General features: G+C 49.4%; 1 protein-coding gene across 2 annotated transcripts in view; it reads right to left on the bottom strand.

Annotated features, from left to right (window-relative positions):
- LOC149355558 (uncharacterized) overlaps positions 1-25,961 on the bottom strand; it is a 212,965-nt gene that overhangs the window by 99,897 nt on the left and 87,107 nt on the right. The window contains exon 2 of one of the 2 annotated variants that reach the window (XM_089583896.1): positions 24,558-24,603. The exons of the other annotated variant lie outside the window; for it this stretch is intronic. The gene's annotated coding sequence lies outside the window, so the exon portion shown is untranslated. The remainder of the gene's footprint in view (positions 1-24,557; positions 24,604-25,961) is intronic. 2 annotated transcript variants of the gene reach the window in all.

Genomic DNA, 25,961 nt, shown 5'->3' with positions numbered 1-25,961 from the left:
CCTGCCCACCGGATTCTGAGCAAACTGACCACCGCGGCCGGTATTTAATGAGTGCTCGCGAGAGGTTGCTCGAGAAGAGCGGCCTGGATCGTACATGCTCCACCGGTAGAAGCACCGGCCATCGCATCGCTTATAACCGCTGCACCAGTGCGCCAGGACAGGAGCTGTATGGGTACTCCCAGGGATCTGTGAATGTCAAGTAGACAATGACCAATTCGGCATATACGGGCGTTAGCTCATTAACCCAATCGCGTGATATCCTTACATTTACCCTCCGATTTTTTTCCATGAGGGTTACAATGCAGTTAAAGTCGCACCATCAAAACGGCGTGACACTCAGATTCAAGAAGAGCACCTAGGTTTTAAAAAAAAAGCTACTCTATTTGCCTGACCACAGAAAGCGTAAACATCGATGAACCGCCACAGCTCGCCATACATCCCAATGTCGCAACATATCAACCGCCCCTGCATATCTAGAATAGGCTATGCTCTTTTTCAGAAACAGGAGTCAACCTGCTGAAAGACCCACAGTGTGTGACGCGCACCCGCTTTAATCTGCTATAAAAGGCCGGAGGGCTCTTTCTTGGTCTCCTGTAGAGCGACAGAGTCGATCCGACTGCCCGAAAAAAGGTGGCGCAGTTGTACCTAATTTTGTCGAGTACGGAGTCCACAGAGATTCAGAGTAGCGAAGTTCAGTTGCTGCGCAGTCGCCATGATGGACTACTGGCGCAGAAATTACGCATTCATGAGGTCAGGCAAGGAGTGAGAGGGCGAGGCCTCTCCTTAGACAGCATCCTTTCTCCTTCATCTCGAGCGACGCGATGGCTTGTTCTTGGATGCTTTGAGGCGAGGCTTATGCCCAACACGAAGAACGTCCTCCGCCTCCTCAGAAGATCCAGATGTTGGCGATGCGCATTGCTTCGCAGCAAAATTATCATAGCATCGATCTGCATTTGAGCATTCACCAGGCTTCTGAACGCAGCACTGGTTTTCAGGCTCTTCGACGGTGTATACCTACTGCCATCAGGTCCACAGCAAAACACAGCCTAGGCGAGGTCGCAGCAGACCCAACTCCTCTACTCGGGAACTCAACGGCCTTTTCAGCATGGAGGCACAAGAAAGACGCTTCCACTGCAGGAGAATCCACGGACAACTCGGCGTCAGGAGGCAGCAGCCCTTCTGGAGAAGACTGAGTTGCTACAAGCACGTCTGTAGCAAGCGCGGCATCGGAAATCGCGCCTTTCCTTCCGCGAAGCATCATCAACTGCTCCGATAGGTGTCGCTTTTGATAGGCCTCCAGTCGCATCCAGTACTTCAGTAGCATCCATGAAAGCTCGCTGTAGGGCTTCATCCGTAGGATGGAAGCCACCCCGCAGCATGTCCGCATAAGGAACAACGCACTCTTCAGTAGAGCGGTCGTCACTGTGGCGACCGACAGTCGTCACAGCGCGCAGTACGGCAGTGACGACGGATATGACCTACTTTGTCGCACCGTAGACACAACGGCGGCCTTCCGGGAAATAAAACGAGGCACTGAATTCCACAGACCGTCAAGAGATGGGGAACATCACTGACTGTGATACCATCAGCGAGCGGCAGCACAACACCCCGATTCAGGCACGTAGCCAGGAAATTTTTTCAGGAGGGGCCCAAGATGCTTACAGCTGGCTGAACACTCCCAGGAGAGCAAGGTGGGAGGGGGGGGGGGGGAGGTCCCCTCGAGCCCCCCTCCCTCCCCCCCCCCCCTTGGATACGTGCCTGCCCCGATTCAAAATTCGCATCTGCTCCATTTCCGTCCTCCAGTTTTCAACCGTGATCGATGTCACCCTGCCGCAAGATCGCGGGGCGTCCCGAATGTACACGTCCTCCAGATGCTCGGGAAGCCAGAGGAGTTTCATCTTGACTACCTTCGGCTCAAGGTCAATTACGGAGCACCTACGGTTTTTGACTTGTAGTTCTGTGCTAATGAGGTTTGCCTTTGTTAACGCTGACTTGCAGGCAACCATCCAAACATGAGAAATCTGAATGGAACTAAAACCACTCAGGTCTATGACAGAACGCAGAGCGTCTCGAAAGTCCTGATCACGGTAGGGACGTCCTGCAAGATCCGCATGCAGAAACACAGAAATGAAGACCAGCTTACCCGCAACCAGACGTGGGAGGACTGCACGATACGCATTACTGCCGGCTGTCGCCGCAGCAGTGCCTCGACCCAGGGCCGATTGATCCTTGACGAAGAACATCGAAAAAGCGATCGCTGCAGCCGATCACACATGGTGTTAAACAGCAAAACTCTGTCGTTGTTGTTGTTGTTAAAACTCTATCGCGCTGTGCATTGTACGTCGTCATCTTCATCAACTTCCATCTGTGCACAAGTCACGAAAGGAAAGGAAACGCGCTTTCATGTACGTGTCGTTGGTGTCCGCCTGCTTTCACTCAATATTTCGTGCTTATCAATGCTAAACCCTAACCAATTTTTTTTAAAGAAACCACAGCTCAAAGTCCGACGAAGACGACGCGCGTACGCTGCGCTAGCAGCTGTGCGCCTTTTTTCTTTTCTGGCCGCCGCGGTGGCTTAGTGGTAGTTGCGCTCGGCTGCTGACTCGAAAGACGCGGGTTCGATCCCGGCCGCAGCGGCTGAATTTCGATGGAGGAGAAATTCTAGAGGCCCGTGTGCTGTGCGATGTCAGCGCACGTTAAAGATCCCCAGGTGGTCGAAATTTCTGGAGCCCTTCAGTACGGCGTCCCTCATAGCCTGAGTCGCTTTGGGACGCTAAACCCCAACCCTTTCTTTTCTTACACCACAGCAAAGAAGGGAGCGAATAGGGGAGCCGCACAATCAGCGCGCCTTGAACACGGTGGGTGAGAAAAGAAGACGGGGCCCCGAGATGCTGGGAGCGAGGAGAGGACGCACAAAGTGGACAATCAGCGAAGGTTACTGGCATATCTCCCTCCCAAACAAGGGAGGAGGAATGTAAGGGGAGAAGGAGGAGCTCAACTTCATGCGGCGCGTGGTGGTGGCTTTGTGAACTAGGGTCGCATGAGCCAGAATCCTGGCCATGCCATCTGTATATATGTTTATATTTACTATGTAGATATGTAAATAGATTTATTGACAGTGTATCCCTTCCCCTGTCCTTTCTACTATCCCCTCACCCCTTTCCTTTCACTTCTACACTCTGCCTGCTATCCTTTATTTCGCTGCCCCAGCTCAGGTGCTTCCAGCGGCGATAGCAGATGCCGGGGCAGCAAAACATTCTTTTACCTTCCATATTAAATGTACCAATAAATAACCACTACTACTACTACTTTATGCATCTGAAAATTTTCCCGTCTCACCGATGTAGGCACGAGTACAGTTTTAAGGCGAGGTATGTTATTGTTAAAACACTTGTAAAGTGTTATCTGGTAATCTAACTTGTGCGCACATTAGCTGGTTCCACAGCTTATTCGGTGGCACGTGGACACGTGCAGGACGGTACACTAAATTCTCACTCAAAAATTTTCAAGCGTCTCGTTTCTTCACGACCCTTTCTGTAGGGAGCTTTCAGATTTTCTAGACACAGAATAATTAACTCCGCGCAGATGAGCGACTCCCAACGCGCGCTCTCCTCCGACACCATACGCCGCTTGGAGCGCTAAGCCCCGAAACATTTCCCAAAGTGCAAGTACATCCCTCACGTGCCGGTATCATTCGCCTGCTCATAAGCGAAACGTGCGATGGGAGGGCATTTGTGAACAGTGCGGCACGCAACACGCGAAGGACAAACGAGCCTCTCACGCTGCGTGCAGAGCGCCAGTCAGTTGAGTCTGTGGCCAGACTCTGTTGCCGATCTAGGAGCGTTAGCACGGCCCACGACTGGGCCGCCGTCGGGAATCGCCGCATCCCACGACGAGCGCCTGCTCAGAGAGGGCTGCCGACTGCGCGATGCGTCCCATCGCGTCGGGAACGGGCCTGCCCTGTTCGGAGCTGTCTGGCGCTCATCACGCCTCGGCAAACAGCGCGGGCTGGGATGAGTCGCTCGCACTTTCCCGGGTGGATCGATAAGGCCCAATTAACGCCAGGCGCCTCTCGGCATCCCATTTGCGCCCACACGAGTGGCCACAAAGGACAGACTTTGTCTATTCTTAACCGGCCCTGTTATCCTCACGAGTCAGCTGCCCAGAAATAAACTCCGCGTGACGCCTCCGCAAGTGTCAGGTTGGAGCTACAAGCTCACTGAACGCTTAAACACGCAAGGAAGGTGCCCTTGTAACCTCCGAGGCGACTGCGTGCTTATGGACACCAGAAGGAGATAATGGGAAAATTTTCGCGCTCTAATAAACCCTATGCTTTCGATGCCTTTCGTGGAACTCTGAAAGCAGTAGCAGGTACTTACAACAGATGTCGTTTTAAGCATTATAAAAGGCTGTTTCACGATGTTCAAGTACTGCCACGTTACAGACGTAAATATCTATTTCCGTTTTTTGTTTTGCTTTTTTTCCAGAGGAGAGCAAGGTGCGCACAAGAAACGATTTCTTTTAGTTTTCGTCAGATAAAGGCTCATTATACGACCGAATGACCCGATTGCCGAATACATTTGCACACGCTCCGCAAGAAATTTAATGCGCCACCGGATTTTACTACTTTCGTGGTGAATGATTTCATGGATGGGGACGAAATTCTTGAACACCCGAAAACTGCAGCGCCTTTGGGTCTACAGAAGAGCAGGCAGGCTGTAAAATTATGGGGCTGATTAAAGCTCCTCAAGAGGGCAGTGCGGGAGCGGTGTGTTCTGGATCCACTGTGCACGGATAGAAGTGGGTGGAGCGCTAGAAACTTGGCCAGTTAGAGGGCATTTTAAAGAAACAATTGCAGGATATATTGAAATAATGAACGATGATCCGGCGCCTGACTGGCTCCCGTAAGTGAAACCGTAAAGACAGTTGGAAAATTTTAGCCTTTCTACGCCAGCCACAGGTTGGCTGGTGGCTCTTGTGTGCATGCTGTATGATTTTGTGCTCAATAAAAAAGGTGGCAGTGGCGTATAGTGGTAATCCAATGGCCAGCGAAGCGAGTTCGAAACCCTCTCGCGACTATGAAGCTTTTGTTTTATTTATTTGTTACGATCTCCGCTCACCCGACACGCTGACGCACCCTGCGACACTTACCCTCTGCGGTAGCAATGTCGATACTGCCGCAGGCTCCAAGCTACTCCGGTGGTGATGGATTTTGAAATTTGGCGCCATCATGTGATTGGTTCCTTGAAGTCACGTGGTCCTTGATATCACGTGAGACTGATGACGCGCCCTATCACTGAATGTCGTGACAGAGTACGCTGGGGTTTTGTCTCGACGCCCGCTTAAATGGTATGGCATTAAAAATTCGGAACTGCAGGCGAATGTGTATTTTATCTCAATTCCCATTCTTCGTGCGGCCGCTGCAGCACCACGCATTTTCGGAGCACCGATTTCAAAGTGAACCAGTAGTTCCACGTAGGTCCTAAACAACGCTCGCTTTGCGGTATCACGCTTTTCTACAAGGCACGGTGAAGCTAAGTATAGTGTGTTTATGTTCACAAAATTCCGAACGATTAAGCACGGAAATGTTTGCTGCATCGTTTAAAACAACATTCGAAAAGTATAGTTCTTCACTGCGACGCGGCGATTTTTATTTTTTCACAGTGCTATCAGTAAGGTCCTCTCTCGGCGAAAAATCCATGATATACGTGTGTGAAGCTTCTACCACACTGCGCCCCCCACCCTCCCCCCTTGTCCTGAGCGCCGCTAACAGATCTGAACGGATCGGGACACCTTCAGGGTCCGGATGAGGCCTCCACCCTTTGTGGGTGCAACACCAGTAATAGTGCATCTTCCACGTACGAGCCTCCCTCCACCCGCCATCCCCCATCAACTCCACCTCTCAACCACCCCCACCCTCCAGAAGTCTCCACCCACTAAAGCCCCATGCAGCAGTGGAGCAATATGGGACGTCGAAATCCAATTGAAAGACGAACGGAAAACGATCGTTGTCAAATCGAGAAATACAACCAACACTGGTAACGCAGATCGGATCGCGTCTCATCGTATGACCAGCTCTGCGTTTTTTGTTTCTTTTTATTTCTTTTTTTCTCCAGTAGTGCATGGGCTTTTAATTTTCAGTTGCAGTATCTTTGGCACGCAGTATACGGTAGGCCTCGTTGCCTAACAACCACCGGGGAGTTTGTGTGCCGATGGTATAGCTCACCGCTTCTCCTTTATAGGACACCTCCGAAAAACGCGTCGTTTTTAATCTTTAGCTTGTTTTTTGGACGAAGGCAGCCAGTGTTAGGAACGACAGCACGGCTCTCTCCGCAAGCTGTATACGCACGAATAGCCAAGGGCGGCGCGTGCGGACACGCAGGTGTGACGTCCGACCAGCCGCGGTGGTGGCTCAGTGGCCGTGGTGGTCGGATCGAGTCCCGGTCGCGGCGAAATGCAAAGGACTCGTGCGCGGGGCCACGTGGTAGAGAACTCGATGTGGCAGAACAAATTTGCGAAAGCACTTTGGTAACTAAAGTGTTGAGAGGCGGAAGCCGAGGACACTATGCCATGATGACTTCCGGTGGATGTGACGTCACACCGTTCCCGTGGTTATATCGATACCCCAATTATACATCTTTCGGGGATCTTAAGTGTTAATTACACTTAATCACACATTTTTCCATCTGATTTGACACAAGTCCGACGTTTTCCCGACCATTCTGTGACAATTTTCACTATGCCGTGACGACTTCCGGTGGATGTGACGTCACACCGTTCCCGTGGCTATATAGACGTCCGCGCTATTTCGACATTTCCCCTATAACTAATTAACTAATTACTCTACAGTCATCAAACTTGGCTTCTAGGTTCATTTTTCCCTCCTCTATCTGAAGCAGTCATTCGTTTTCTTCTATCTTTTTCAGCTCCCGAGTTAAACGCGTGTGGCACGCCTTGTTAACGGACGACAGTATGAGCCATTAAAGGCTTTAGCCCTAATAGATTTCGAACCCTCCACTCCCTCAGCCCACGTGAAGCACATACCGGATCGCGGCGTTCAGACCGTTTCACAGCCTGTATAGCAGAGAGGCGAAACGAGCGAAGCGACCGCTTCCATGCGCACCTGTTGCGTTGACTCGCGAGCGCGTGATAAGGGCGACAACTTTGCTCTACATTTGAAGACGCTCCGAAGACGAGGTGGAATGAAGCGAAGCGGGAGCATTGGACTGCCGCCGATCGCGCCGCCGTCGTCGTCCAAATTTGAATAGAGGCTGTCACAGATCGTGGCAACCCACGGAGTCCTAAAGCTACTCCCTCACCATTCCCGTGAGCAGCTATTTGGGGCGTAGGTCAATGTCATAAAGAGATTAGAGGTGAACCCAGAGGGGAATTTCTCCGTGTCCACCGCTTACTCCGAAGGAAAACGACCTCCGCCTTTTAGCCACGTGGTAATCCTGTCCCCTTCAGAGGTGACAGCAGAAGTAGCGTCTCTGAGCAGCGCTTAATAACACAGCGGCATAGGTCACCCTACTACCAAACGAACACTGCACAGATGGCGATGTCAATGCCGTCTGCCACATTTACACTCCAGTCCAAGCAGGATTCGTGTGAAAAATTGCGAGGACACTTTGGTAACTAAAGTGTTGAGAGGCTTAAGCCGAGGACACTATGCCGTGACGACTTCCGGCGGATGTGACGTCACACCGTTCCCGTGGCTATATCGATACCCCAATTATACATCTTTCGGGGATCAAAAGCGTCCCTTACGCTTAATCACACATTTTTTCATCTGATTTGATACAAATCCGACGTTTTCCCGACCATTCTTGACAATTTTCACTATGTCGTGACGACTTCCGGTGGATGTGACGTAACACCGTTCGCTTGGCTATATAGACGTCCTCGCTATTTCGACATTGTTGCCTATAATTAATTAATTAATTAATGTACAGTCATCAAACTTGGCTTCTAGGTTCATTTTTTCCTCCTCTACCTGAAGCAACCATTCGTTTTCTCCCATCTTTTCTTAAGTCCCGAGTTAACACGAGGTAAACGCTGCCAAAGGTGTGACATCCTCTGCTAACGGACGACAGTATGAGGCATTAAAGGCTTTCGCCTTAATACGACATAGCGGTGGGTCGTTTGTCTTCTTCGTAGTAGAGGTGTGCGAATATTCGACATTTTCGAATAGCGAATCGAATATCCTCCCATTCACCTCGTTCAACGAACCAAACAGTGCATGTACACACAAAAATTCAGGGGGGCACTTTGTTGGCCTAAAGTGCGGTGCGGTAAAAGCCTTTAGCGCGGTGTTGCTGCTTGCGTCACACTGATGCCTGGTTAAGATGTTATTTAAGTACACAACTGTTTTTGAATCTCAAATGCTGGAGACACTGGAGGGCGTTTGGGAGGCATCCGTCTGATTCGACGCCTTTCTGCAAACCCTCTCCAGCGTCCTAGACAAGGAGAACTACATAAGCATTGGCAGGAAGTAGCGTAGCCATTAGCACGCTCGGCTGCGGAACGGAAGGATGGTGGTTCGAATCTCATCGTGCACAAAGATTACTTTTCTGGTTTGAATAGAAAAAGCGTGACACCTCTGCTGACAACCTTCTGCTGACGATCTTCTGTCGACAACGATGAGGCATTAAAGGCTTTCGCCTTGAAAGGCTGTTCGAAACTGTTCGAAAAGTTCTCCAATTTCGAATTCCTTTCGAGTAATTGGTGTGGAGAAACGGCACAGTTTTCTTCGACGACTGTTTCGCAAAACGGGGCCGACACAGCGCAGCGTGCTGTCGCGATCGGTCTGGGGTTTTCGGCGCCGCGTCACGGTCCATTTGCGTGGCGGCGTTCACGATTCTCTCACGTGGCCTGGAAGGTTGGGCGCGCTGCAGCTCATATAGCGCACCTGTCTGATCTGCCGCTGTTTGGTGCCATCAGTTAATTTGCTGCCATCATCAGCAGCAAAAGTTAATTCTCCCGCGCGTATGACACGATGGCGTTGCCTCCGCCTAAGGGGAAATCACTAATTGCGTATTTTCACAGTTGTATACCTACAAGTCCGCCAGTTGCAGCGCCGCACCTATAGCGCTTCGCTATTTCTGCTCGGACGCCGCAGGCGGGAAATATTCGCCAAACTGGCGAATATTCGATATGCGTTCGGTTCGGTTCTTTCAATATTCGGTTCGGTAGCACAGCTGCACTATTCGCGTTTGATGCTCTAGCGAAGCACAAGTTTCAGCATTCTATTCGGTTTCGAAAAAGTTCTTTTCACATGCCCCTCCCTATTGTTTACCAATTTGTTCACACAGCGGTGGTAGCGAATAAGAGATCACGGCGGCACAACAACGCGATCGGCAAGTGCTTCTTTGCAGATTCTCTCTCTAAAAAAGCACATTCAGACATGGCAAGCACCACGAGGAAACTTAATTACTGGCTTAGTAGAGGACGCTTCGAGGTACAACCATCCGCGCCCATCCATCAGGGGAGTCACGCAGTTTGAGCGAGACTGCACAAACACTGCTCGCCACCGAGCGAAGCGCCGTCGCCCCGCAGGAGGCTTCGGGAAAAGAACTGCCGGTGACTTTGCCGTGCGCTCCAAGCATTCCTTCCGCCAGGCGAAGGCTCATTACGCAAAAGCCTCCAGCGAGAACAAAAACTAAGCCGCGCAGGGCCCGATTTCTGCCTCGATAGAACAGAGGATCGTCGCGAGGCTGTTTCCCGCGCTCACTAAATACCACGGGCATTGTGGCGCCACAGGACGGAAACAGGGCCGGGCGTTCACCGCCACCATGCCGACCGCGCAGGGGGACACACGAATGGGGCCGCGGCGCTTTTGTCCGCCGGGAAAGCTCAGTCCGGCACCGACGCCGTTTGAAGGCTTACGGGCTGACGCCACTCCCCTCGATACTCCGGCAGAATTTCTCGGATGCGTTTGCGCTCGGCCGATCGGCCGACGGATCATTTATTGCTCATCAAATTGGTTTTAAATACGAAACGTATTCTTTCCCGCCATTCCGTTCAAACTTGCGGCGTCTAAGCCTAACAGGGCTCCGTGAACACCGTTAGAGAGTGAATGGTGGCGGCGCCTGGCCTCAGATATCCGCAACAACATATAGTTTTACGGGCACTGCAGTTAGCTTTCGAAAACGGCCACTGCTGGACCATGCCTCTATGTCAATCTTTTTTGCCCTTCTGTAGCTTATAAAGCTCACTTTTCAACAAAAGTAGGCTTTTTCGTTGGAACAAGGTAATATATAGACACAAGCTAACATAAAAGCATTTCTTTATTCAGTTTTTTTTTTCTCAGCATCAATAGAGTCCTCGGGGTCCCTTTAAAACTCACATTCAAGGTTGGAACACAATTGGCGACGCTTCTTTCGGCGCCCGAGAGCCTGCTCGTAATAGTGGCCGAAGATAGTCCTTTCCTAACGCGAATTCTTCGAAGGCGAACTACACGACGCTCGTCCCCAATGGCGGACATCTCTGGGGGTTTTATGCCATTCATCTTTACAGGTAGTTGTAGTGACTGTGCCGACCTCAGAATAACCCAGTCTAGACTATATTACTTTGCTCGGGGCAACAAACCTGCAGATTTGAGTCCGGCACAGCGCTATTAAGGCAGACGATAGCGTTAACTAGACTTCCGCACTGTAGGGATATGACGACGATTTCAGACCCCTGCCGACTTAACTAGATGAGGCGCTCGCCTGTGACTACTACAGCGCGACAATCCACGATATTTTGTGGCTTCGAGCGGTTGGTTTACAATATACAGATGCGAGTTACGAAACTAAAATTACCGCAGACACTTCGGAAATTCTAAAGTGTGCTTGGCGAAAGCCTTGTGGTCAACCCACTGCCGCTTCCCCGAATCGCTTGACGCGGAATCACTGGGCGATTACGGAGCCATGCGTCTCACTCACTCGACTGCAACGAGACGTCGACTGCAACGAAGGAGCGGCGGTGCAGCTGCCACCGCCGACGCGCGCGCGCTCGTTCTACCGCTACTGTGTGACGTCACGGTTCCTATGCACAGCTGCGCCCCTGTGCATAGCACAGGGGCGCAGCTTAAAAGGGGGGCAGCCTTAAAAATGCAAAAAGCGTGAAAAGTACGAAGCATCGCCAAGCACTTCTTGACAGCCCTCGGAGGCGTAGCGCTACGCGTTCTGCGCACCCTGCGGTTCCTGGGCGACTAAATGTGACTTTTTTTTTTTTGCTCGACTCTGCCTTCGTATACCGCTCAGAGAGACGCCCGGAGCGCCACTGCAGAATCGCGTGCGAGCCCGTAACAGCATCCTGTGCTCCGTGTGACTAACAATCCTCACTATTACGACAGCACCAGCATGGGAAATGCAATCAGGGGATCCGGTTTAGTCTGGGAGAACAAAGGAAAAGCGACGCACCACTGTCGCCGCCGAGCTAGCCTGCTGACTAGAATCTTATCATGTCACGATCGGCAGGACTGCATGTCCCGAAAAACAAAGTAGTTTGTTTAGCTGCGAGATCCTCTATTAAGAACACAAGATTCTGCACAACAAAAAAGAAAAAAATTGTTGGGGGCACTTGGATATCTCTAACGCGAAAGCCGTTTGCGACTCTTTGCACTGATTTGAATTTGCCGCGCTTGAATTCATTTCACGGCAGAGGTGGACAGCGTGGCAGGAGGAAGCGGTGACGTCACGCTGCGCATGCGCAGCGCGTGGGCAGTTGTTGCTTGGCGGTGGATCACACAGATTCCACGTCCTTTCGTCTGATGTGACGTCATCATCCACTTTTCCTCGTTTTTTAGCAATTTTTACCTAAATTATAGATCTTTCGGTGATCTTAAGGCCTAATTACACTTAATTACACATCGATCAATCTAATTTAACACAGACCGGCGTGTTTCCGCCCTTTCTGTGATAATTTTCACTATGCTGTGACGACTTCCGGTGGATGTGACGTCACACCGTTCCCGTGGCTAATCGACGTCCGCGCTATTTCGAGACAATTTTGACATTTCTGACTACAATTAATCAACTAATCATTCTACAGACATCAAACTTGGCTTATAGGTTCATTTTTTCCTCCTCTATCTGAAGCAACCATTCTTTTTCTTCTATCCTTTTAGTTCCCAAGACGGCCGTTTGGCGATGTAACGGACGGACGGTCACCGCGAGTATGAGCCCAGTCACTATACTGCACTGGAGGAACGAAATTTTGAGGAGGTGACCTTATGATCTCCTTAGAGGTTTCAGATTCGAAACGAATGACAAACATTCCAACTCGATGGGGAACGAAACTTTCATTCAGTAACTCGGAGTTGGAATCAAGGAGAGCCTTCTTGATGTACTTCGTGTGGACGGGACCAAAACGTCAGTTCGAATAAACCGGATGCTCGAATTAGGCCAGTTTGAAATAGCGAGACCCCACTGTGCTTTGTCACCGTCGCAATGATTCCAGCCACGGCGCCCGTGGTTGAAGACAACGGCCACAGAACGGTTTTTAAACACAAGCAACCGCCTGCCCGTTGGAAAAAAAAATTTAAGCCTCTTAAGTTTCACTGCGGAGGTTGCTCGCAAAAGTGTCTGAAATAAACATTGGCAGACCATCGCATTGCTCACTGCCTTGTCACTAGACATTGCCTACAGTCTAGATTGTGTCTCCTCCTTCAACTAGTCAAAAAAGGAAGAAAAGCGATTCCACGCAAGCGATTCTCTCAGTACGATTAGGCGAATAGGATTAGTCGACTGTCTTCGGGGTAAGCATAGATTAACACTGAGGATAATTCTTTCCAAGTTTCTTTCAAATATTAATCGATTCTACGGCTCTTTCTGACCACGTGGACGCCCGGCAGAATAAGACTTAAAAATCCCCTTCCCCCCCCCCCCCCCCCGCCCTCCCCCCTCAATTTTAACCGTTGGGTGCACACCGAAGAGGAATCCATGATTTGCATTTTGAAGTGAATGGAGGTGTTGAATAGCATCTGGGACCCACCCCCAAACTCAGGGTCAACGCACACTGCTCACTTCCCAAACGGCCGGTGATGGCGACACCTGTATTAGGGCGAAAGCCTTTAATGGCTCATTGTCCCGTCGGCCCGGCGTTACATCCAGCGCAAGCTGTCAATCAAACGGATGACGGGTGTCCACCGAGATATGCGAGACAGCATTTCCTTGCCTCAAGTACAATTTTCATTTTCTTCATTACGGCCCCTCTTCTTTCACTCCCACTTCCTCCCTTCCTCTACAAACGGATGACGGGTGTCCACCGAGATATGTCAGACAGTTACTGCGTAATTTACTTTTCTCAAATAAAATTTTGATTTTATGCATTACAGTCCCTCTTTCTCTTTCTTCTTTCACTCCCATTTCCTCCCTTCCTCTACAAACGGATGACGGGTGTCCACCGAGATATGTGAGACAGTTACTGCGTGATTTCCTTTCCTCAAATACTATTTTCATTTTCTTCATTATGGCCCCTCTTTCTCTTTCTTCTTTCACTCCCACTTCCTCCCTTCCTTTACGGTGCAGTTCGGGTGTCCATCGAGATGACAGAGAATTACTAGGCCATTTCCTTTCCTCGAAAATGCGTTGCGTTCGAAGGTGTTTCCAACGGGCAAGGCATCGCGCCGAACAGGCGATGGAGTTCCGTAGACTCCCTGGCAGCGCTGCAACACGCTGTCGGATTCCACTCTGAAAGGCGAAGCTTAAGCGTCATGAATTAGTAATTAGTAACTAATCAGTTATTAGTCATTGTCTAACGATTAGTCATTACATAATAATTAGTCGTTAATTAGGTGCGACGTCATCCAGTGATGACTGCACCAGTGCGCCAGAGGCCGTCAAAGTGGTGCGGCAAACGCTTTCGCCTCTACGCGCTTTACAGAGTCAAAGTGCCCCCTGAATTTTTCGTTTTGTGGTCGCTTCTGGCTTATAAGAGCTCTCCGGTTTTGTTCAGAGTGGTCTCTGTGCGAATGTGTCTTATCGATCTCTCGTAACCTCCCCCACCCTCACTGTCCAAAGACAACGTTTTTCATGTCCACGCACCATTTAGGAGATGCGAGTATACAAGATGTGCCACCCACGGTGAAACCAAGAGCGTGCACATTGAGACAAGGTACGACTTTCAGTGCGACTCCGCGAAAACGGAAGACCAAGATCTTTTTTTTCTAGCTGCAGTTGCGGCCGATTGACGAAACAGCTTCATCGCTAGGCAAACAGGACACGCTTGTCTGCAACCACCCACCAGTAACGGCGCAACACTGCGGAGAGCGCGCAAAGAACGTCGAAGGAGAAGGTTAAAGATCCTCCTCCCCCCCTCCTCCAGTTGTTCGCCTCCCGAAACACTATTTCTAAATTCGTTCCCGAAAACAAAACGCACTGGTGCAGTGCGAATATATAAAACCAAATTTGAAGCACCCGGTACTTAGCGAAAAAAGGATGCGCTAAAAATGCGTTTCGAACATATTGTATTAGGTTCATATTCACGTCGTATTTTTTGTCCCTATGCTTAAATTGCAATACGAATGCTTTCTAAGTATACTAGGAATAATATTTTGAACGTTCTTACAAATACGTCAAAAATACACTTTTGCCCGCTGATACATTAAATGCACCAATATACCTTACATACAAATATACATTAAATGAGCCAGATTACATTAAAATTAGACTAAAAATATACATTTAATACACAAAAAATATAAAAGTTCTACTATTCGGCTTCACCGGATGACAGGGGTTAATGTCGTCAAGAGAGGAGCTAACGACTGATAGAAGACACGGAGTTATCATCAATCACGAGGTTTATGACATTGGAAGGTCACGTGACGGTTCACGCCGACAGAGTGACGTAGCCACAAGAAGTGCTCCGACAAGTGCGGTACTTGGCTTGCTTTATATATACCGTACACCGAGAGACGACGCGTTCTCTTGCCCGGTGAGGAGTTTTTTGAGCAAAGACTGTGGGCCCCCAAATTAATTTCACGCTAGAGTCCAGTGAATCTACATTTTTAGTGAGGGTCAGCAGAGAATCGAGTTTGGGTTCAATTCCCAGAAGGTGCGCTGCTAAGCCGCTCACCATGTTTGGTCTCTCCGTGTCGTCATAGTTTTGCGAGCCCTGTCACACTTCCAAGATTTCTTAAAAGAACCACGTTTCGGCACGCCACGTTTCTTCACTTGTACCAGAACGTGCACCCAGATGAAAGGCGAATTTTCATTCAGAACAGATCGTATACGCGGCCCGTTGTCGGGAATAGATGATCGCAATGCACAACGGTTCACGCCTCGACAAAACTGCACAATAATAACGAGAACTCTTTGTTAGCAGTCGCATAGACAGCAAAAAAAAAAAAAAGCTATCAATGGAGAACATTCAAAATATACGCTCCAGCCATTCTCGGAACATATCCCTGGAGTAACCGGAGCCGGCATAAAACAATTTGCGGACACATTGTGCACACCGTGACTACGGCTGCTACGGTTGCCAGCTTAGTCCTTGCAGACCATGCCGTCAGCTGCATTTTTCTCTTTCTGTGTTGAAAAGAAGAATAACCAAGTTGAACGACAGCAGGAGGAACAGACGCGTAGCCGGTTACTACTTGTACCAGTCCTCGCAGACGACGTTCGAAGCGCTTGTGGCAAGCCGACAGACGACGTCGCTCTATCAAATGCCCCAATCGGAGTGTCCCATTGTTGCCACGGCGGTTGTCGGCGTGGACACATTCTCGCCCACGCGCTTTCTTCGGCCCCCACATTTCGGGACGCCGTCCGGCTACCGCAAAGAATTCCGGGAATTCCGCGGCCCCATCTCCCCCGCCTGGGCGCCACAAAAGCGCCGGCCGGACGGCCGCACTGGGCAGCGCGGTCGCGTCAAATAACACGGCGCCTTTGAAGGAAAGCTGCGCGACCCGTAATCTACGGCGAGCTTTCTTCTCGCTTCCTGAGCTCCGCCTCGGCCGATCATCCGCGAAGACGGGCCGCTGAACCTGGCAACACCCCCTACTTTCCGCGGGCTTTTTTTTATATATATATATCTGTTTACGCTCTGCCGCGGGGAGCGCTTCTGCATGCATGGGCGGCTCTGCCGAACTGAAGACGTCGCTTCCTGGTGGCAGCAATACGACGGGGCGTGGCGGTTCGCGAGAGCGGCATCTCAGTTTTCCGCAGCATGCGACAGGGCCGCGGAAGCCATTGTGACCGCGCAGTGTCCACGAGAAGCCCGCGCGTCGGACAACCGGCTGTTCTGACGGATGGCGGGATATATGGCCCCCCTCTAGGACCACTTTCACTATTGGCTGCCGTGCGCGCAGCCCATGTTATCCCAGTACACCGCGTCCTTCGTAGCTTCTCTTGTCCAAGGGCCCAACTTTCACTCGAAAATTTTCGCGCCGAAAAACATCGCGCGGCGTGACGTCGCGAATTCGCCGCACAGTCCTGCATGCGAGGAAGGAGCACTGCCATCGGGCTAGGCGCAGTGTGCAGCCGTCGCAGCGGCTGCAGGGCGCAAAAGAGGCGGACATAGCTCACGACCGAACAGTACACAAAGCGGCAAAATAGCATAAAGAAAAAAAAAAAGTGCGGCGGGTACTCCCACCGCAACCCCTGTACGCCTGAGTAGCAGCCAGGTCAAAGTAGTCGGCCGCTGTACATTTTGGCTGCTGACGCAGAGTCCAGGATCCGACGGGATCAGCACCAAAATTCCGAAACTAACATGCCGCCATTCATTGGCTTTGCTCAAACTCATATTTCAACAATCTCCGGATACTGGATTACTTCCCGACGACTGGAAACCAGCACGCATCGTCCCTATACTTAAATCAGGTAGCAACACAGGTCCAAACAACTACAGGTCTATCTCGCTTACTTGTACCTGGTGCAAACTAGTCGAGCATATCTTGCTTTCCCATGTCATGAACCATTTGAACCTAAATAACGTCTAGAGAATCAGCAAGGATTCCATCGAAATCAATCATGCCAGTCAACACTTTTTTCTACTTGTTACTGACCTTCATCAATGCCTGCACATGTCGCATTTTACATACGCCATTTTGCTACTAAAGACCTGAAGACCTGTAATTCATAGCTAGACGATAAAACCACTACACAGATCGAGCAGTTTCTAACCGATCGTTGCCAGTCGATTAAAATTGAGAACTACATTTCTAAACCCACTCGCGTAATATCCGCGGTGCCCCGCAGGGTTCTGTATTCAGGGCACTTGCTTTTTGTAGTTTATATCAATGACATAACCTATAATATCACTTCATCTATATGACATCTCGCAGACGACTGTGTGATTTGCAGGCAAATAACTACCCCGACGGACGCTCTAGCACTCCAGCCCGATTTAGCAGAACTAACGGAACGGTGTTCATCATGGCAGATGGATATAAATGTAAGGAAAACTAAACATTTAAGATTTCCTTGAGTACCGGAACATCACAAAATAATTGCAGATTAAATAATAACCGATTTGATTCTGTCTCCTGTATCAAATATATGGGAGCATTTTCAGTCATAACCTAACCTGGGATGCTCCCATACAATACATAACTAGCAAAGCTTTAAAAAAAAATGGTCTTTTCAAACGCCGTTTACGCCTCGCGAACGCTGAAACACGGCACAGCGCTTACACTGCGCTGATGAGGTCATCTCTTGAATGCTCCTCTATTGCGCGGCTGCCTTCTCACGCGATTCTTCCAAATCCTCTCGAAGCAGTGGAAGATACAGTGGCCAGATTAATGCTGTCATCTTACGTCATCAAAGCGTTTTAGCGCTGTAGCCCACCCTAAATCTGCAGCTTCTTGGCACGCGTAGAAAGTCTGCCTGGTTGTCATTTTTTCATACATTACACCACACCGCCCTGTCATTCTCCCGAAATTATACCTTTCCTGCGCCCCATTGCTCAGCTCACCTGGACCATGCGCATAAAGTCTAGCCGATTTTCACCCAACAGCAAAATATCTGAAGTCACCGCTGGTATTAGCAATAAACGAACGGAGCGCATTGCCATCCAGCATCGTCAGCCATACCGAATCATCGTCCTTCAAAACAGCTTTACTAACATTTTTTAACGCAGAAAATGAGTTATATAGTCCTTGATTCCTGTGCGTTGTTATTAATGCCGTTACATTTTTGCCGATCCCTTTTTCTCTGCTTATGTTCTGTTATTCCTTGTGGTATGTTGACCAATGCCCGAGCTTGCTTTTCGTACCACACATCGGGGTTGGTACCTTTAGGAGTCTTTAGGGTAAATAAATAAATAAACAAATAAATCCAGTGCAAGCTTTCCTTTCACTTTACCTTCAAGGCATCATTTCACATGTGTCATACACCTGGAACGGTTATCAACGTTGTTATTAATACACACTACGGCGGCAGCAAACGTATAGCCCGACGTTATTTGCATTATAGCGAGCCAGCCTCTGAATAATTCTTCACAAAAAAAAAATTCTCATCTGCTCCTGTCGTGGCGCCCGGCTGGGAGCGACGGGAGGACACACAACACGTGACAGGCACACCAATGTGTGACGCGGGCTCGTATGGGCGTGGCTAGCGTTCTTTCTGTTTGCGTGGTACCACTTTCGGCCGTCTGCGGCCCCGAAATTGCTTGCGCTGGAAGGATAACGAGAATGGCACATTCTAAAATTGTTTGGTTTGGTTTATTGGGGTTTACCCGAAGCGGCTCAGGCTATGAGGGACGCCGCAGTGAAGGACTCCGGAAATTCCGACCACCTGGGGTTCTTTAACGTGCGCTGACATCGCACAGCACACGGGCCCCTAGAACTTCGCCTTCATCGAAATTCGGCCGCCGCGGCCGGGATGGAACCCGCGTCTTTGGGGCCAGCAGCCGAGCGCCGCAACCACTGAGCCACCGCGGCGGAGCATTTTCTAAAATAAAATAAAAAAAACTGATATCGACATTACTTACAGGGGGATAAAAGCACCTCAATGAACAAGGAGCCTAACAGTATTAGTTAAAACACAACCATTGGGTATTAGTTACCCAGCGTGCTAGATAGCACATCTTAGCTGTATTCTGGTGTAATGCACCGCTGACAATGCTATGCCGAAAAAAAGCGCTCTTCTGACTCAAAAAGCGCAATTTAAGAAACTCCTGACAGTGTTCGGTGAAACCCCCGGTATAAGTGATATAGTAAAGACAATGGGGATGCCCCATTGTCTTTATTCACGCAGACGACATCAGTATTTTCCTTTCGGCGAACGACTGTGATACCTCGACAGCCAGAGGAAACAGTACTTTACCTCATTTAAACGCTCGGACAGAACTAAGCGATTCACAAATAAACGTAAACTGAGGCAATTTTCAGGCCAAATAACAAATTTCTGTCTACCAAGAAAACATTGTTAATAAACTCGGTTGAAATAGTCGATAAATTTAAAACGCTCGGAGTCAGCTTCCCCGAAAAAATGCCACGGGATCCTCACGTGGACAATATTTTATCTAAACTGGCTCCAGTCGTAGGCGACCTATATCGCCTAAAAACAAAACTTCCAACGAGGGTTAAAGTCCAGGCAGAATCCCAGGCAAGTTGGTACAACGACAGACAACGCGCTGACTAGCAACTCAAGTTTAATCCGCCAGGAGCGATATATATATATATATATATATATATATATATATATATATATATATATATATATATATATATATATATATATATACCGGGTGTCCCAGCTAAAGGTAACCAAACTTTAGAAAAAGGCGAAGTGTCCTAGTCCAGTGAAACCAACTGAGGGTTGTTCATAGACGCGTGGCCTAGTCTTGAGTATTTTTTTCGCTCTTCAAAGTTCATTAATTAGTTAAGTTTAATTAGCTAACTTTTTAATTAATGACTTCAGGAAGAAAGTGTCAATGTAAAAGTTTTAGATCGCCTCGAAAAACGGCTAGTAGTGCTGCTTCGGTCAAGTTACGATTTACGTAGCTTCATTTATTGGCCTTAAAAGAAAGTTGTCACGTGACCAGCTGCTCGCTCACTTCTCTGCCCCAATGTGCACCCAAAGTCTCATCGAGGAAAGGACTTCAGAAAAAAAAAACGGATTTTATTCTTTAAGGCGCGTCTTGGGACGTTGAAGTGGCACAGTTGTCATGTGGAAGCTTTATTCTTATTGTGCGGGTTATGGTTAAAGGCCGGTAAAAAAACTACTTTACGTAAATATTACTTTGCTGCAAAGGTCTCAGTAAGCTGTTTCTAAATGCGATCTACAACTTTTTCATTGACACTTTGTTCCTAAAGTCAATAATTAAAAAGTTAGTTAATTAAGCTTAACTAATCAGTCAACGTTGAAGAACGAAAGAAATACTACAGACTAGGTCACGCGACTCTAAACAACCCTCATTTGGTTTCTGACGGCTAGGACATCCCGTGCTTTTTAAAAGCTTGGTTACATTTAGCTGGGACACCTGGTATATATATATATCGCTCCTGGCGGATTAAACTTGAGTTGCTAGTCAGCGCGTTGTGTGTCGTTTTCTTCCTTCGTCCCGTGTTATATATATATATATATATATATATATATATATATATATATATATAGCGAAGTATACGCTTCGTTAAAGCAAACATATTTATTCGACTCGACGTATCGATCGGAAGACCGATCTTCTTTAATATATATATATATATATATATATATCATCGAGTCAACAGGAGAGAGAGGTGATTTCTTTCTCGATCAGGTGAACCGATGGCTTGCTGGCACCATTCTGGCCCCTCTGCTGAATGATCAGTGCCTCGAAAACTTCCGTCTTTCTTGGTTTTGTATTTCCTGATCCCGCTCGTTCGCTGCAGGAAAGGTCTGCAAGTTTTTGAGGCACAGTCCTTACAGTGTGCGGCTAGATTGCAGCCTGTGCACTCTTTGTGTGATCTGGCGTGCTCACTTAATCCGGTGTTGCGGCAACAACCCGCTTGCTCTACGTGTGTTTTACCACAAGATAGTTTCACATCATACACGACTACGCACTGACAATCGGCATATCGTTCCCGGTGGTTCGTGTCACATGAGGGTCGTAACGATCCGTCCCTGTTAACACGCCGGCACATGGCACTCAGCTTGTTCGGGGCAGAAAACGCTACTGGGATGCCAGCGCGTCCCCCACACTTCTTGATGCGATGTGAAAGCTTGTGAACATACGGTATGACGGCTGTTTTAGACGTTGGAAGAACAAGTCACTCGGCTTTGCTCCCTTTCCGCTCTTCCTTCCAAAAATGTTTTAGACAGTTTAAAGAGTGTCTATAGACTTCTGTCTATAAAGTCTATAGACAAACCCTAGAGAACAGTCCATAGGCAATACAAATGCCATAGACACTCTATAGACAATCTATAGATTTATGGCCATACACTTTTAGTAGACTTTTATCTATAGACAGTCTATAGACTATGAATAGAAAAAAGTAGTATCTATAGGAAGTCAACAGAGTCAATAAGAAGTCAATAGACTGTCTATAGACCATTTTTATAACGTTTCACAGGGACTCTGCCACACTTATGGGCACGAAGCTGGGGAAACCCGCGTCTAATAGTCTCTCCACCTGCGACTGAGCAATTGAGTACATCTCGAGCGGTCACGACCTGCCAATGGCGTTCTTGAGTGCCGCTTTTGCGGTTCCACGCTTCGGCCCACTGCATCCTGTATAGGCAGTTTGACAGCCAGGTTCTGCGTGTAGCTTCGCTACGCGATGTTTACGAATTTCCTGCATTAATCTCACCTTTTTCCTGTTTCATTACCACAGTTTTATGCGAAGCATACTACTTTAGCTACCACTTCAGCCCTTCACCGTGGTTATGCGCCTCCAAATCACGTGATACATGACGTCACACCACGTGACACGATGACGTCACGACAGTAGAGAAACGGGGGCCCACCTCGCGCCGTCGCTGTGGTCGTGCGCCTCCAAATCACGTGATACATGACGTCACACCACGTGACACGATGACGTCACGACAGTGGAGAAACGGGGGCCCACCTCGCGCCGTCGCTGTGCGCCTCCAAATCACGTGACACGATGATGCCACACCACGTGACGCGATGACGTCACGGCAGTGGAGAAACGGGGGCCCACCTCGCGCCGTCGCTGTGGTTGTGCGCCTCCAAATCACGTGATACATGACGTCACACCACGTGACACGATGACGTCACGACAGTGGAGAAACGGGGGCCCACCTCGCGCCGTCGCTGTGGTTGTGCGCCTCCAAATTACGCTACACGATGATGCTTCGCATTCTCCAGGCTTAACCAAGTTAAGCCTCAGCCATTTTTGGTCTTTCGCTCTGCCCTGTTGAATGGGCGTGCAATTTGGTTCGACTCGAGCGCGTGAACACCAGTATTTGGGGGCGTGGCTGCAGGCAAGATCGAACAGAGCTTGCTCCATTGTTAGAATGGGTAGTACCAGTAGCTATTTTTGCCCGCCAGACTGAGCGAGAAGCTGGGGTTGGCAAAACCTTTTTATGCAGTTCCCGCTTTTCATATTCTCTCACTTTTCGTCTTTAATGTTCTTCAACGCTCGATAGTTCCGGTAGTTCTTACGTCACTCCAAAACTTCATATCTTCTGCGCGCTAGTCGGCACTCAGTGTTTCCTTTTTCTACGTTCAACTATCCCAGAGAGCGGCGAAACAAGGATTGGGCTTTAGGAAAAGCAAAAAAAAAACATTACCTTTACTTTGGTCCCTCCAGAACATCGCGTAATGACCCACGAGTAAAGCTTGCTGCTGAAATAATCCCCACTTATGAACTCGAGGCGGAAAAATTCTTAAACTTTGGATATAATAAGACCAATAACAAGCTGTAATAATTAAACAATTACGCTAGCCAAAAGCGCCCGGTCGACTGAACTGCAAAGTTTCGAAATATTTGGCTTGCACAATTTCGCACCTTTCCCGCGGCTTTCTCTTTCCCCAAGGTTTACTTTTCAATTTTTTTTTTGCTATGCTTACAGGAGGCCAATCAAGTCAACGTTTGCTAAGGTGTAATGGACATGTGGCGGGTCATATACAGGTTAAAATATTAAATAAATATTATGGTACATTTAAAGGCTACGGGGCGCAAAGTAACAAAATATCCCGTTTCGTCCAACTCGCCCCTAAGCCCTTAAGATCACAACATTGACCGGGAGAATGGATGATGTAATAAGATACACAATCTCCAGCCTACACGCGAGTCTTAGAAGTGACAAAACTCGAGAGGGCGTAGGGGTAAAATAAAATAAGTAAGTTGTGGCAGTCCACGAGATGCAGGGGCCGCGTGTGATTGGCTTGTATTGTATGTAACTGAGGGCGAGCAGGAAGAAAATCAGATGTTCAGTTAACCAAGATCAGGTAATGAGGTTTAATTTCAACAAGGGTCATATCATAAGTAGTGAACCTGCTATCGAAGCCTGGGGACGGGCAGGTCAGAAGAACGAGTTGACCCCCGTCAGTCCGATTCAAGCCAGGAATTAGCAGGAATTAGCCAGGAATTAGCGCAGTTAGCAAACAGCAAGAATGCGGTCAAGCTCTTTTCGAGAACAATACTGCAGCTCGCGGCTATTAAGGCCAGATTAAGGCGGGTAGTACTTTTCGCTCGGAGTGCAGTGCATCTCCCATGAATATAAACCACTGTTCTGTGCACGGTGCCAAGCCCAACAGTCGAAAGGTGCACGACCACAATGGAAAAACGTGGACACGTTGCACGCAACAAAGTGCGCACAAAGACTACACTTTCAGCGGCGAAAAAGAAAACGGCGCAAACTACTGGGCGGGGCAAAGGACCCGTTTCCGCGCGCTTTGCCACAAAAAACCGCCGTCGGGAGGCACGCGCTGTCCGAGTTCGTGCCACGCGCGTCCACGTTCTGGAAACCGCATTCCGTCCGCACTGCAGAGCGTGCGTTTCTCACGACCCGCGCTTCCTCCTCGCCACAGGGACTCACTCCTCTCCGCGGTATAGCTGCCAGCCCAGGGTTGAGCGAGTTTTGCCGTCGCACGGTCGAAGATTCGCTGCCGAGGGCGCTGGCCGTGAGTCGGCACCGGAGCCGTTCCACATACTGCAGCGGTCGAGCAGAACGACTTCGCAGTACGTGGACAACGCGAAGGAGTCGAGAAACCACCGTCGAAAGTGCCTGCAGGGGCGTATTTCATCGCGCGAACGCGGCGTTCTCGGCAAAGCCAAAACCCGTCACGGCCCTCAGGAGCATCGGGTGCGCAGAAGTATTGCGTTACGGTCTTGCGACACATCAGTCGCACGGACCCCCGTTCCGAGGCTGACTGTGTACCGGGCAGTTGATGGAAACTGAATAACGCTTGAAAGACTGACGCCCGCGCTATTCAAACGCGTTCCCACGGGGTAAGTCATTCATGGAGGCGATTCGTGGAGACGTCCTTTTGCACACCTCAGGAGCCACTCAGAACAGGAAAATATTCAGCGAACACCACCTTCGCCTTTGTCCTGGTCAATATTAAAGAGGCCACGGTGACCCCTCAGCAGGCTACTGTCCATTTCTCTCTCTCTCTCCCTAGCCTTCACCGTTCCCGGTATGCAAGGTGCGTCGCAGCAGAGTTTAAGATGCACCACTTACCTGTGACGTCAGTGGCGGCAGTCCCGCTGAGGGAGCATCCAGGGACCTGCGCCAAAAAGAAAAAAAAAGAAAACAACGGAATCAGACGACGCCCTCCCGTCGGGAGCAGAGAGGCGCGAAAAGCGCTCTGGGTCATCGCTGAGACAATGGAGGCCCCTTTATTCGTGCCGCGGTTTTTATTCTCTTTCGCTGGCACGGCGGGTGCAATGCCAACTTAAATACTCAGCTCCCTTTTGGCACCCTTTCATCGTGCTGAGGAAAGGAAAAAAATATTTCTGAGTTTCGAAATATTTTAGAGCGCGCTGTATACGTGACGAGTTTAGTTGATATCGAAGGAATTAATAGCATGGCACGAATATGCGAGACAGATTTTAAGGAGACCCATCCGCTAAGTCGCGTAAGAGACTAGACGCTGCGCCCTTTTTCGCGGCCAAACTCCGCTGCAACGACGAACAGGCGACGTTCGTCTCTCTCCGTTCTCAGGGTTAATGCGTAACGCCAAGTTCCACTCTGCCAACCGGGACAACAGCGATGCTGCGAACGCCGAGAGTAAAGCAAAGTTGGCTGCTTACTAACATTAGCTGACTTCAGCGATATCCCTTCGAAATTTGTCAGCGCCAAGAGGAGTATAATACGGTACTCTAAAAAGATTTTCAGTAACTAACCCCCACAAATTTGCCTCGCATGATTGTCTCACGGGTGTAAAAATTCCCTAATTCTTGGTTTCATGCGCACCGAGACATATAGCTAACAGAAATTCTCTGTCGTCAGGCAATAGTGACAGCAGCGCGTTGTAACGCCCGTACATTGCCTGCGGCCTTTTGTTCGCAAAGAAAAAAATGCTGAAAATTTAGACAGCAGGAATTCAACGGGCAACACAACGGGCCCATACAACCAATTTCCCACGGTTCCACGGCTACTCTTCGCCTTCTCATCTGAAAATCAGGGCAGTCGAAGAGTTCATTTCCATGTGTGGTTCCCGAGAAAGCGGCAGTATGGAGCCAGACAAAATGCCTGGCCAAGTATCAGCTGTTCGCCGCTTGCACTCGACACTCAAAGCAGCGGGCGGTCACGTCACCTCGTAATAAGCCACAGAAGAGTAATATACTTTTATGCAGTGCTCACGAGGCAATCATGAAACATTCGCACCACACACAGTGAAAACCTGGAGGATTGCGAAAGCAACGAGGAGAGAGAGGCGATGGAGAGCGCGCGGCGGCGGCCCCGGCACGCTAGCTATGCGCCGCTACTGCGCATGCGCAACTGGCGAGCGCGGCGGCGGCACCTCTGAGTCACCCGCGCAGCGACGGCGGCGGCGCGCCTGCTGTGCGTCGTGTGACGTCACTGCTCCTCGCGCATGCGCAGTAAGGCCTTTCGTCGGCTCCTAGAATATACTGGCTAGTG

The sequence above is a fragment of the Amblyomma mixtum genome, chromosome 3 (assembly GCF_055824585.1).
Source record: "Amblyomma mixtum isolate Tamu chromosome 3, ASM5582458v1, whole genome shotgun sequence".
Taxonomy (NCBI): Eukaryota; Metazoa; Arthropoda; class Arachnida; order Ixodida; family Ixodidae; genus Amblyomma; species Amblyomma mixtum.
Note: the sequence above shows the minus strand (reverse complement) of the source record. Positions and strands in the feature narration are given on the sequence as shown.